The sequence below is a fragment of the Helianthus annuus genome, chromosome 16, assembly GCF_002127325.2.
Source record: "Helianthus annuus cultivar XRQ/B chromosome 16, HanXRQr2.0-SUNRISE, whole genome shotgun sequence".
NCBI lineage: Eukaryota > Viridiplantae > Streptophyta > Magnoliopsida > Asterales > Asteraceae > Helianthus > Helianthus annuus.
The window spans coordinates 24,865,775-24,880,850 of NC_035448.2; positions in this window are offsets into that span (position 1 = coordinate 24,865,775).

Consider the following 15,076-nt stretch of genomic DNA (forward strand, 5'->3'; position numbering starts at 1 on the left):
GAGGCATCTTTGACAACGACCCTTGTTACACTGACCGTTGTGGTGCTTGTTGCAGTTGTTGCACTTTGGAAGATTTCCGCGATATCCACCCTGCCTGTGGCTACCTGACGACTGCTGGTTAGGGCTTTGATAGTTGTCAGTCTTTCGCTGCTGATTCTGGGACTGAACCGAAACTGATGCTTTGCTTGAATCCCCCTCCCATTTCCTCTTGTTGTCACTGAGGGTAACGGAAGTAGCTGAAGGAGTGACTGCAGTAGTAGCGCTGACACGCTTAGGCAGTTTATTCTGTTCCACTGCCTGATCGGTGATGCGATGAGCGAGGCGTTGGATTTCCTGGATATTTTCGAGGTTAGCCGACGTCACGTGACTCTGAATTTCTGGCGCCAAACCCTTGAGATACAACTCAATGCGCTTGTATGGAGGGTCTACCATAGTTGGACACAGAACAGCCAGCTCGTTCGACCGTTTAGTATACGCTTCGATCTCTGATCCAACCATTTTCAGATTATATAGCTCGTCTTCCAGCTTGTGAATGTCTTCACGCGTGCAATACTCACGCTTGATGAGTTCCTTAAAATCGTTCCATGGGGTGGCGTTAGCAGCTGCCAACCCAAGAATTTGCACCTGCGCGTTCCACCAGGTTAGCGCAATTCCTTCTAAAGTGCCAGTAGCAAACTTGACCTTGCGAGCCTCAGGGCACTCGCACATCTCAAATACTGATTCTAGCTTCTCGAACCAGTGGAGGAGTCCAACCGCTCCTTCTGTGCCGCTGAAAGAGTTTGGACGACAGTCCATGAAGTTCTTGAAAGTGCAGACAGGCTGCTGCGCGTGTTGACCTATTGTGTACGAATAGGACGAAGTTAAATACAAGAGTGAATGTAGGATCTAGGGATCCTAGTGTGTGCCTATACTGCAGGATATACTACCTGCTTGAGCTGCTGCAACTGCCGCAGCAACTTGGGCTTGAACAAGAGCCTCTAACTGGGCTTGTGTCATGTTAATTCTTCCAGCCATTGATCTTCATGTCAAAGGCGAAATAGGTGAGAAAAGTTCGCGAATAGTGCGATGACAGAAAAGCGTAAGCACGTAAGGGTTCTTAAGCAATAGCAAATAGTGAGCATTGTAGTCTAAGCATACCACGAGCAAAGTTCTAAGTAATTCTAGCAAGTAGGCAATAAACATAAACCTTATTACCTAAAATGTCGAGTCTTGCACGTGGAGCGAAGCGTCGTTGTGGATCGTTGAGAGCACTGTTCTGGTTATAGTCCGGTTTTAATAAAAACGTTTTCCCATATTAAAACCAAGTTCTCTATAACCAATGGCTCTGATACCAATCTGTCACACCCCCAAAATCCACACGCGGAGTACCACCGCTTGGAGGCGTGACATGACCAGGATCAAGCCATCAATCATATCAAACATAGCATTTAATAATAATAAAAGTCATTAAAATAGTTCATCATGACATGATCGATGTTTCAAAACCAACTATTGTTTAAGTAGCGGAAGCATTGTTGTAAACCCAAGTTAAAAATACTGAAATGTCATAAGTGTCCAACAAAGTATTACGATCCTTGTCCACAACGACCGGCTCCTCTTTGTGCAAGCTCCATGTACCTAACGATCTGCAAGGCATGTAACAGAATGATCAACAAACTAGTTGAGCGAGTTCACAGTAAGTAAATGCGTAACAGTAAGTAACGGGTGGCTCTACTGGGCCGATAGTAAGTTATATAGGTGGGGGCTTCCCATGTTATGTGACCACTAGACTATTCGTATCAACTACTCGTATCATCCCTGTTCTTCTTCCGAGAACAGTAGCGCGTATGGGGTGTACGTAGGTCTTACGTACGTATCCTTCACAACCGAGGATAGGAGACGCGGGGGTGTACGTGGGTTTCACGTACGTATCCTTTGTACCGAGGATAGAAGTAAGTAATGCGTACACGTAGGTTTTACGTGCGTGCCTGACATCCGAGGCAGTAATTGGCATATGACCACGTAGGTGTTATCCTAACCTACGGAACCGTCCTGACATCCGAGGACCAAGGTAGGTGATAGTCTAGGAAAAGCATATGTTCGTTCTTAGTCAATTGTAACCTTTATCCCATTCCCACTACCCGGGAATCCCATGCCTTAGTAGGAGTGTGAACTCACCTGGGTTTGCTCGGCAGACAGTATAATGCTCAAGTATACAAGTAAGGAATCAACCACGTCCTATCATGGTTACTTTGTAAGTTAGGTTCGTATGTAGCACGTTTGTATCACGTATGGTATCAAGTATGATCATGGCAAATCACATAAACGTATCAGCAGTTCATATCAAGTAACGAGTCCAAGTAGTCGGCCCAATTAACATAAGCAGTCCAATTAGCATCTATGCAAACAAGTCCAATAACATAACAGTCATAAGGTTGGGCCCGTGACAGCGTAGGCCCAAAACAGTGTGCGTGTAAATGATGGTCTCGAGTCGCAACGGAGATCTCGAGTCGCAACCGGAGATTACGAGTCGCAACAGCTGGTTACGAGTCGCAATGGAGATCTCGGTTCGTCATGGTCCGGTTACGAGTCACAGCCGGAGATTACGAGTCGCAACAGGAGGTTGCGAGTCGCAACTGGTGATCTCGACTCATCACGGTCTGGTTACGAGTCGCAACGGGACTCGCAACCGTTGTCTCGGCTTGTGCTGTTTGTGGTCTCGAGTGGGGTTCCGACTCGCAACGAGTGATACCGAGTCGCAACCGTGTGTGTAACTGGTTTCCATAATTCCTGCATTGACTTATCCGTGATTCTAGCAACATCTAAGGCAGTTTCGAAATCAGATCAAACATGACAATTATCATCAATTACCAACCTTTATCAGTTTCATAACATAGCAAATTATCGATCAAACAAGGTATTTTATCAAGAACTCTCATGAACCCTAACAATCATATGAACCCTTCTTAACAATTCGCATGAACATATATCATAACATTTAATCCGAATCGTCTAACACATCGACTGATTGCAAGCATTCCGATTACCGTTTAACTTATATCATACCATCCGATTTCTTGTGACCCTTGACTATACACATGAGCCGATTAACATCATACAAAACACATATATTCGATTTCATGAGCAAGCCAATTACATGAACATTATCTATTATCGACCCAATCTAATAATATCATACACAACAAGTTTCGGTATCAAGCAATCATCAACATACAAATCGTAACACACAATCAATCAATACATAATCACTAACCGGATTGGAGAAGAAACAAGGGTGATTCCGAGTAGAATTCTTGTGCCGTCGGGTTCCAAGCACACGAGAGAAGGAAATCGCCTAGGGTTTGTGTGTGTGGTGTGTTGCAAAAGTAGTGAAACCAACCCCTAGTTCCGGTTTTGTGTGTTGCGAGTGGGGGATTGGGCCGAGCCCATCCGGTTATCTAATGGAGTCCGATTTTCAAAGTGTGGCCCAAAGGGCTTGTGTGACCGGTTTAATGTGCAATCGGGTTAGGCTCGATAAACATGCAAACACGTAAAACACTAAGCACATAGCGACATTCAATAAATCACGTAACATTCATTAGTTCAAAATGTCACATAAGCACGTAACGTTACATCAAGGCAAGTCTAAAGTTCGAGTTGTCACAGAAATGATGCATGTTAATTATCGACATGGACCTATCGATACCAACGACTGCGGGTAGACTGTCCGAGACAGTTCGCAATACATGATTACCACCGTAATCCATGCAAGTAATTTTCCTTAACAACCCCCGTGTGAATGGGTGCTGAGTCCAAACTATAGTACTACGTTACTAAGGCAGGTAGACAACATTCCACGTGTAAACATAACAACAAGCTTACATTTAGTCACGTAATACATGCAATCGGTTAGCGTTCAAATAGTTTGAATAGTGTGTTCGATTGTGATTCCGATAGGTAACATATGTAACACCCAAAAGTGCTAAAGCAAAAAGGGTTCGAGTATACTCACAGTGGTTGGTTATGGATTGAAGAGAGCGCTGAGAGTAGGGTTAGCCTGAATAGTTCGATAGTATAATGATGAGTAACGCGGAAATGCAAATAAGTGTTAATGGATCGAATAGCCTGGTCGATCGAACAGCAGGTTCGATCGAACGGGCTGTTCGACCACCTTGAAAGTCTGTTTGAACAGTCATGTTTGATCAGCCGGTAGGCTCGATCGGCTGGACCATTCGAGTGGATTGTTTCTTCCTCTGATGTGTTTGTGTATGATGGTTTGAACTTTTGAAGTTTTCGTTGTAGTATTTGAGAACACTGAAGTGTTCTTACCTTTCAGGTCGATCGATCGAACGTGCTGTTCGATCGGCCGGCTTATCCGATCGGTTAGGAATTTCAGAAGTAGCTCTCAGCAGAATGTCACTCGATCGAACAGCCTGTTCGATCGGCTGGCACTCCTTACTACTAACGAGTTGCAAAATCGATTAAGTGTTAAAGCATAGTATCTCATGATCCGAAGAGTAATGTTTACCAATCGAGTAGCGTATTCGATCGAACATCACTTCGTCAATAGCATACTTCATGAGATTTGAAAAGTGTGGAACCATGTGCTAGCCGATCGGCTGGTATGTTCGATCGGCTGGGCTGTTCGTTCGAACAGCCTAGCCGTTCGGCCAGCATTTCTGACCTGGTCGGCCTTTTGTCTAATACTTGGCTGTTTGATTATTTGTCATGATTTTAAGGTATTTCGACAACGAGTTAAACCATAGAACGTGGGTTCTTACTTGCTTCACCGGTTCGGACAGGAATCACCCAAGTCCGGCCGGCGAACTGTTCGGAACGGTAGTTTGATGTTTAACCCGAAATCGGTGAACCTTGTAGATAGTATCCGAATCTTGAACCTTTTAACCGTTAGAATGATTAGTTTGTTGGTTCGAGCTCTGTTCCTATCGGTTTTAAGGTTTTGAGTGTAAAATGTTGAAGAAAAGTTGGAAATCCTTCCACGAACATGTTAAGATTCTTACAAATCTTAGTTTGTCTATGTGGAAATCGGTCAGATCTAAGCTATTCATGGTTGAATGACGCTGAAGTATGATGTTCTTCAAGAACACCATGATGACATCACCCAAGAACACTTAGATCTTGGTGATTTCACCGTTAGAAATGAAGTTTTGAAGGATAGAAAGGTGTAGAATCATGTAATGATCAAAAACGTACAAGAATTAGAGTGAAAACTTACCGGAGTTGAGAGAAATCTGAGAAAAGGTGAAGAACAAGGCTGGTTCGGTCAGAGCATTCCAAAAGTAGAAAGGGTGACAATGACAGGGCTATTTATAGGCCTCCCAAAGAGGAAAGTGTCAACCGATCGGCCAGGATCTCCGATCGAATGACCTGCTTGATCGGCCAGGAAGTGCTAGCTGATCGGCTGGCCTGTTCGATCAGGATGCTTCCTGTTCGATCAGCAACCCTTTTCGAGTGTTTCGCGACGGTTTTCGATATTTCGATTTCGGTAGACGAGGATACGAATACGATAGAGTTCCTAGTCAAATTACTTTCAGTCCCAACTACTATATCTAACATACAATCATCTATAAGTCACGTTCCGATGTCGATTTCGACTGAGTTCGATTGCTTTTCGAGTTTCGATTCGAGTTTCGATTGATTCGATTGAATACCACACAAAACATAAAGTAAACATGCACAAGTAACACATAAGGCACACACACATGTAAGTATTACCACACCAGTTTCGCATAGTTCGAGTCTCGAGTTCGATTGATTGATTTGATTAACTTGCTTATTGATTGATTAACTTTATCGCATTGTTACTTCCTATTATTCACAGTCGTAAATCGGTCGCATTGATTAAACATTCGATCATTTCATTAAAACACAAAATTCGATTAATTACAGTCAAGAAGTCTAAGTTGGCTTGGACTTTGACTTTGACTTTGACATTCGAAAACACGGGGTGATACAGCCTCCCCTTGTTTAGGTAATTTTGTCCCGAAATTAGGCTCGAAGCTGCACATCACCGTGAGTCATTTTACCAATTTGATGCTTCAGATCTATCTAAACAACTGCGGGTACTTGGCCTTCATATCGCTTTCGAGTTCCCAAGTGAACTCCGCGCCTCGTTTACCTTCCCATCGGACTTTCACGATAGGGATGCGTGAGCGCCTGAGTTGTTTGGTTTGGCGATCCATGATTTCGACAGGCTTTTCCACGAAGTGTAAGGTTTCGTTGACCTGAAGATCGTCGAGGGGTACGATTAGATCATCATCAGCAAGGCATTTTCGGAGGTTAGACACTTGGAAAGTCGGGTGGACGTTACTGAGTTCCTCCGGTAGTTCGAGTCTGTAGGTGACTTTTCCGATCCTTTCCAGAATCTAAAAGGTCCAACATATCGAGGCGCTAGTTTCCCTTTCTTGCCGAATCTGACTACACCCTTCCAAGGGGATACCTTTAGGAGTACGTAGTCGCCAACGTCAAATTCAAGGGGCTTGCGTCTTCTATCGGCATAACTTTTCTGTCTATTCCGAGCTTTCACCAAGTTGTCTCGAATCTGGTGGATTTTGTCAGTCGTTTCTTGTAGGATCTCGGGACCGGTTAGTTGCGAATGACCGATCTCGTGCCACACAATAGGCAATCGACATCTCCTTCCATACAACGCTTCGAATGGTGTCATTTGAATGCTGGCATGATAGCTGTTATTATACGAGAATTCGACTAGTGACAGGTGTTTGTTCCAACTACCACCAAAATCTATGACACACGCTCGGAGCATGTCTTCAAGAGTACGGATCGTTCTTTCAGTCTATCCGTCGGTTTGTGGATGGAATGCAGTACTTAGATTAAGCGACGTACCAAGAGCCGCCTGAAACGTTTCCCACAACCGAGAAGTAAACCGAGCATCACGGTCAGAGATGATGTCGCGAGGCGTACCATGATTACAAATGATCTCGTCGGTGTAGATTTGGGCTAGTCGTTCCACCTTGTAGTCTTCTCGTATTGGCAAAAAGTGGGCTGATTTTGTTAGACGATCAACTATAACCCAAATACTGTCGTGACCTGATGGCGTGGGCGGGAGTTTCGTTATGAAATCCATAGCTATACTCTCCCACTTCCATATAGGTATCGGCGGTTGTTCGAGTAAGCCAGAAGGTCTTTGATGTTCAGCCTTGACTCTTGCACAAGTTAAGCAACTTCCAACGTAGAGAGTGATATCCCGTTTCATGCCCGACCACCAGTACTTATAACGCAGGTCCTGGTACATCTTGTCAGCACCGGGATGAATGGAGTATCGGGATTTGTGGGCTTCATTCATGATAATCTTTCGCAAATCGGTCCGCTTAGGGATCCAAGTTCGGTCCAGATAATAGAATATCCCATCTGATTTGCTTACTAACTGAGCTCCATCGTGGTAGATCCTCTCCCTCTTCAACGTACGCTCATTAAAGCAAGCATGTTGAGCTTCGCGAATAAGGGCTTCGAGATTATGCTGGGCTTGAACATCTCGGATACTGAGCACGTAACTCTTTCTGCTGAGCGCGTCGGCAACAACATTCGCCTTGCCTGGGTGATAGCGAATCTCACAGTCGTAATCGTTGAGGAGTTCTACCCATCGGCGTTGACCCATATTAAGTTCCCTTTGATTGAAGATGTGTTGTAAACTCCTGTGATCAGTGTAGATTGTACACTTAGTGTCATACAGGTAGTGTCGCTAAATCTTTAATGCAAAGACAACCGCGCCTAGCTCGAGGTCATGGGTTGGTATAGTTCTTCTCGTGGATCTTGAGCTGTCGAGATGCGTAAGCTATAACCTTGTCTCATTGCATGAGGACGCAACCAAGACCAAGGTTGGAAGCATCACAGTAGACAATGAAATCGTTGCTTCCGTCGGGCAGCGTAAGAATCAGAGCGTTGTACAGCATGTGCTTGAGGGTTTGAAAGGCAGACTCTTGTGCAGTTCCCCACACAAAAGGCTTGTCCTTATGAGTAAGAGCGGTAAGTGGCACAGCGATTTTGGAGAATCCTTCAATAAATCGTCGATAATAGCCCGCTAGTCCGAGAAAAGAACGAACTTCAGACGGGTTCTTAGGCGCAATCCAACTTTTGACGGCTTCAACCTTCACGGGATCGACGTGTATTCCTTGACTATTCACGATGTGACCCAGAAACTGAACTTCCTCTAACCAGAATTCACACTTGGAGATCTTGGCATAGAGTTGGTTCTCCTGAAGTAACTCGAGAACCAAACGTAGATGTTGCGCGTGTTCGGCTTTCGATTTGGAATAGATCAAGACATCGTCAATGAACACGATGACGAAACGGTCTAGGAAAGTCTTACACACGCGATTCATTAGATCCATAAAGACCGCTGGTGCGTTAGTTAAACCAAAAGGCATAACAACGAATTCGTAGTGGCCATAACGGGTTCGAAAAGCGATTTTGGGGATGTCCTCCTCTTGAATCCGCAATTGATGATAGCCTGAACGTAGATCGATCTTCGAGAAACACTTGGCACCTTGCAGCTGATCAAATAAGTCGTCGATTCGGGGCAAAGGGTATCGGTTCTTAATGGTTAGCTTATTCAATTCCCTATAATCGATGCACATCCGGAACGACCCGTCGTTCTTTTTGACGAAAAGGACTGGCGCGCCCCAAGGAGAGGTGCTTGGGAGAATAAAGCCTTTTTCGAGTAATTCCTGGAGTTGGTTCGAGAGTTCCCGCATTTCGGATGGAGCGAGTCGATACGGAGCTTTGGCAACGGGGTTAGCTCCAGGAATGAGGTTAATACGAAAGTCGATATCATGACTTGGCGGTAACCCGGGGAGATCGTCAGGGAACACCTGAGGAAACTCACGGACCACTGGAACATCTTTGACTTCAACTTTCTTTTTCTTTCTCTTCTGCGCTACTACAATGTTAGCCAAGAAGGCTCGGTATTCCTTGCGGAGATACTTGCTGGCTTGAGTACACGACATAAGCTTGAGACCTTTTGACGCTGTTTCACCGTATACACATAGAAGATCACCATTTGCGAGCGAGAATCGAATCATCTTTTCGAAGCACACAACTTCAGCATGGTTTTCACGAAGAAAGTCCATGCCTACTATGACGTCGAAACTTTTGAGTTGCATCGGAATAAGGTCGATAGGAAAGATGTGATTGTTGAGCTCGAGAGTACAATCACGAAGAACAGAGTTAACTGCGACAGTTCTTCCTGTAGCGACTTTGACTTCGAATGACGAGGACAGATAAGAGCGCTTACGACTAAGGAGCTTCTCGAATTCAAACGACACAAAGCAGTTATCGGCTCCAGTATCAAACAAACAGGATGCATAAATACCATTCACAAGGAACGTACCATTAACCACGTTGTTATCTGCCTGAGCCTGACGGGCATTGATGTTGAAGGTTCGAACATGGGCTGCTTGCTGCTGTTGCTGAGGTTGCTGTTGTTGCTTCTGGGGCTACTGAGGTTCTTGCTTAACCACCCTGTTCGGGCACCTGTTTGCAATGTGGTTAGGATCACCACATGCAAAGCAGACTCGAGCATTGACTGCAGGTGCTTGAGCTGCTTGTTGGCCTTGAGGGGCGGGAAGTAGAGCTTGATTGACAGTAGCTTGAACTGGGGCTTGATGGGGACCAATGCGACAGTTCGCAGTGAAATAACCGTAAAGGTTGCAGTGAGCGCAAAAACGACAGGCTAGACCCACCGGATGATGATACGAGCATGTCGGGCAGAGTGGGTGAGGGCCTGTGTATGCACGCTTCACTGGCGGTGCATTGATCACTGAAGCTGAGCGGTGGTGCTGTTGCTGCTGAGCTGGTACAACTTGTAGAGGAGTAGCAGTTGTTGCGGCAGCACAGCTCTTGTTGCTGGAGCTGTTGTTCTTCTTCTTCTTCCTTCTTCTTGATGACTTGGAGGATTGAGCAGATGAGTCGGTGGGTGCTGCGGTGGCTTGGTGCAGAGACTTGGTTTGCTTATCCCAAAAACCAGACTTCACTCGCTTGTCATTGATCTCAGCGGCGAGTAGGTAAGTCTCTTCAATCGTTGCTGGCTTGGCAGCGTGAACAAAGTTGGCTACACAGTCGGGTAGAGCTCGAATTTACTTCTTGATGGTTTGATCTGGGGACTTGACTTGATCGGGACAGATGATGCTAAGCTGTTTAAGCGAGCAGTCAGGGCATCGTTGTCTCCATCCTTCTGCTTAATGCTCCAAAACTCATCCTCCAGCTTTTGGCGTTCATGGGGAGGGCAAAATTCATCCATCATAATCGCCTTCAGCTCTTTCCATGTCAGCTCGTAAGCTGCATCATTTCCGCGCTTGTTTCGTTCGGCCGTCCACCAGTCTAGAGCACGGGACTGGAAGACGCCAGTAGCATTGAGTGTGCGGAGATTCTCAGGACAGCCGCTTTGGCGCAGAGTGACTTCGATGGAATCAAACCATTGAAACATAGCGGTAGGGCCATCTTCTCCGGTGAATTCCTTTGGTCCGCATGCCTTGAACTGTTTGAAGCTGAAAACAGTCTTGGCAACATCTTTGGGAGCTTCAGTTCTCGACTCCTCAGATGATTTGCTGACGTTTTCGTAAACATCGTTCACAGCTTTCGCTACTTGTTTGGCGATGATAGCAGCAAGACGTCTGTCTCTCTTTTCTTGGCGAGTAAGTGGGGTTCGGTGTCTGGATGACGACATGGTCTGCAACAGACATCGTCGTAGGTATCAGACACATCAAAATCGAATCTCACCTCACACGTCTACTACTTACTAAAGCTCAGGAACACGTCGAACACGTATCACATAAACACATAGGCACTTAACCACAGATACACGTAAGCACAGAAGCACATAAGCACGTAAGCACGTAAAGCACAGAGTCACATAAACACAGAAGCACATAAGCACCTAGGTATTTATTCACAGATGCAGTCAGAATACAGAAACCTATTATTCAAAGCTCGCGTGTCGTTCGTATAGCGATCGCGTATAGCATACCGGGTAGCATCGTATAATATAGTCTACCTTAGTCACAGCCTAGCATAATACCGTCTATATCGTAATTGGATATCGAATTGAGATAGAATAGCAATGCGAGTCGTGTGTGTTGATTGAAATGGCAGCAAAATCGAATAATATCCAGGGTATAAACACACAAACAGATAAAGCACATATAAACACATAAATCAACGAGTCAAAACACCAAAAATCGGAAATTTGATCGTCTGCGGCTACTAGACATCGACTACCCAAAGCGATTCGACTATTCACATTAGACTTGTCGTCACTTTCGACTTTATGGGTCGTGTTTCTTCCTCGATTCTCGGGCATTCCACACGCGTCCCCTAGGTCATACTTGTGAGTTCAAGTCGTTGGAGTCCGTCGAAGCTTTGTGAGATGAAAACATGTCCGGAATAAATCGCCGAGGTTAGGGTTTCACCCCTGGCATAGCAATTTCTTCCTTGTTTTTAGAAAATCTAAGGAGAATTTTCACCAAAATGGGGATTTCATTCCTGATTTGGTATAATTCTCCTCGTATGTTATTGAAAATATCAGGATAAGCATGAGTAAATGGATAAAAATCAGCATAAGTCAGGCAATTTAGTCGGGAGTTTGCGGTTTTCACACCTATTCCTGACCAAATTACTTAACTTTTATTGAAAATTCGAGTGCAGTGATAGTGAAGAATTGTAGAATAAAGCACATAAACTTGGTCTGTTGGTTCCTAACTATAGTCTAGGTCTCTACGACAGCGACCCGGACTAGGTCGTGTCTTACCTAATTCCCTATAGTTATGGCTCTGATACCAATCTGTCACACCCCAACCGATGGCGGAATCATCGGGGCGCGGCACTGAGCGAAACAGATTGTCCAGAAGTTTCCACAACAACTATAATACAAATTCAGTATAAAATGATACGTCCCATAACGTATCCCGAATAAATAACAAGTTATTACAGATAACATCCAAACAATTAATCCTGTTCCGACAACTCAAATTCAAATTAAACATAAATATTGTTTTAATGCCCCTAAAGACCCAGACTGACAAGATCTACAGACAACTATGCACTAGCAGCTTGTTCTTGACAGACAACTATTTGTTGGGGGCCTCTAGAGACTTATTCTAGCTTCACTTCCCTAGCAAGCAAACACCTTAAACACCTGTCACATACGTTAAAATAAAGTCAATACATAAAATGTAAAGGTGAGCATACAAGTTTGATAATAGCATATAGAGTTCGAATAGTTTATGCATAACCAGCACGTACACAGAAGGAAATGATGCATGTTAATTATCGACATGGACCTATCGATACCAACGACTGCGGGTTGACTGTCCGAGACAGTTCGCAATACATGATTACCACCGTAATCCATGCAAGTAATTATCCTTAAAAACCCCCGTGTGAACGGGTGCTGAGTCCAAACTATAGTACTACGTTGCTAAGGCAGGTAGACAACATCCCACGTGTAAACATAAACAAGCATACATTTAGTCATGTAATACATGCAAGCGGTTAGCGTTCAAATAGTTTGAATAGTGTGTTCGATTGTGATTCCGATAGGTAACGTATGTAACACCCAAAAGTGCTAAAGCAAAAAGGGTTCGAGTATACTCAAAATGGTTGGTTATAGATTGAAGGGAGCGCTGAGAGTAGGGTTAGCCTGAATAGTTCGATAGCATAACGATGAGTAACGCAGAAATGCAAACAAGTGTAAATGGATCGAATAGCCTGGTCGATCGAACAGCAGGTTCGATCGAACGGGCTGTTCGACCGGCTTGAAAGTCCGTTTGAACAGTCCTGTTCGATCGGCCGGTAGGCTCGATCGGCTGGACCATTCGAGTGGATTGTTTCTTCCTCTAATGTGTTTGTGTATGATGGTTTGAACTTTTGAAGTTTTCGTTGTAGTATTTGAGAACACTGAAGTGTTCTTACCTTTCAGGTCGATCGATAGAACGTGCAGTTCGATCGGCCGGCTTATCCGATCGGTTAGGAATTTCAGAAGTAGCTCTCAGCAGAATGTCACTCGATCGAACAGCCTGTTCGATCGGCTGGCACTCCTTACTAATAACGAGTTGCAAAATCGATTAAGTGTTGAAGCATAGTATCTCGTAATCCGAAGAGTAATGTTTACCAATCGAGTAGCGTATTCGATCGAACATCACTTCGTCAATAGCATACTTCATGAGATTTGAAAAGTGTGGAACCATGTGCTAGCCGATCGGCTGGCCCGGCCGATCGGCTGGTATGTTCGTTCGGCTGGGCTGTTCGTTCGAACAGCCAAGCCGTTAGGCCAGCATTTCTGACCTGGTCGGCCTTTCGTCTAACACTTGGCTGCTTGATTATTTGTCATGGTTTTAAGGTATTTCGACAACGAGTTAAACCATAGAACGTGGGTTCTTACTTGCTTCACCGGTTCGGACAGGAATCACCCAAGTCCGGCCGACGAACTGTTCGGAACCGTAGTTTGATGTTTAACCCGAAATCGGTGAACCTTGTAGATAGTATCCGAATCTTGAACCTTTTAACCGTTAGAATGATTAGTTAGTTGGTTCGAGCTCTGTTCCTATCGGTTTTAAGGTTTTGAGTGTAAAATGTTGAAGAAAAGTTGGAAATCCTTCCACGAACATGTTAAGATTCTTACAAATCCTAGTTTATCTATGTGGAAATCGGCCAGATCTAAGCTATTCATGGTTGAATGAGGACAAAGTATGATGTTCTTCAAGAACACCATGATGACATCACCCAAGAACACTTAGATCTTGGTGATTTCACGGTTAGAAATCAAGTTTTGAAGGATAGAAAGGTGTAGAATCATGTAATGATAAAAAACGTACAAGAATTAGAGTGAAAACTTACCGGAGTTGAGAGAAATCTGAGAAAAGGTGAAGAACAAGGCTGGTTCGGTCAGAGCTTTCCAAAAGTAGAAAGGGTGACAATGACTGGACCATTCGAGTGGATTGTTTCTTCCTCTGATGTGTTTGTGTATGATGGTTTGAACTTTTGAAGTTTTCGTTGTAGTATTTGAGAACACTGAAGTGTTCTTACCTTTCAGGTCGATCGATCGAACGTGCTGTTCGATCGGCCGGCTTATCCGATCGGTTAGGAATTTCAGAAGTAGCTCTCAGCAGAATGTCACTCGATCGAACAGCCTGTTCGATCGGCTGGCACTCCTTACTACTAACGAGTTGCAAAATCGATTAAGTGTTGAAGCATAGTATCTCATGATCCGAAGAGTAATGTTTACCAATCGAGTAGCGTATTCGATCGAACATCACTTCGTCAACAGCATACTTCATGAGATTTGAAAAGTGTGGAACCATGTGCTAGCCGATCGGCTGGTATGTTCGATCGGCTGGGCTGTTCGTTCGAACAGCCTAGCCGTTCGGCCAGCATTTCTGACCTGGTCGGCCTTTCGTCTAATACTTGGCTGTTTGATTATTTGTCATGATTTTAAGGTATTTCGACTACGAGTTAAACCATAGAACGTGGGTTCTTACTTGCTTCACCGGTTCGGACAGGAATCACCCATGTCCGGCCGGCGAACTGTTCGGAACGGTAGTTTGATGTTTAACCCGAAATCGGTGAACCTTGTAGATAGTATCCGAATCTTGAACCTTTTAACCGTTAGAATGATTAGTTAGTTGGTTCGAGCTCTGTTCCTATCGGTTTTAAGGTTTTAAGTGTAAAATGTTGAAGAAAAGTTGGAAATCCTTCCACGAACATGTTAAGATTCTTACAAATCTTAGTTTGTCTATGTGGAAATCGGTCAGATCTAAGCTATTCATGGTTGAATGACGCTGAAGTATGATGTTCTTCAAGAACACCATGATGACATCACCCAAGAACACTTAGATCTTGGTGATTTCACGGTTAGAAATCAAGTTTTGAAGGATAGAAAGGTGTAGAATCATGTAATGATAAAAAACGTACAAGAATTAGAGTGAAAACTTACCGGAGTTGAGAGAAATCTGAGAAAAGGTGAAGAACAAGGCTGGTTCGGTCAGAGCATTCCAAAAGTAGAAAGGGTGACAATGACAGGGCTATTTATAGGCCTCCCAAAGAGGAAAGTGTCAACCGATCGGCC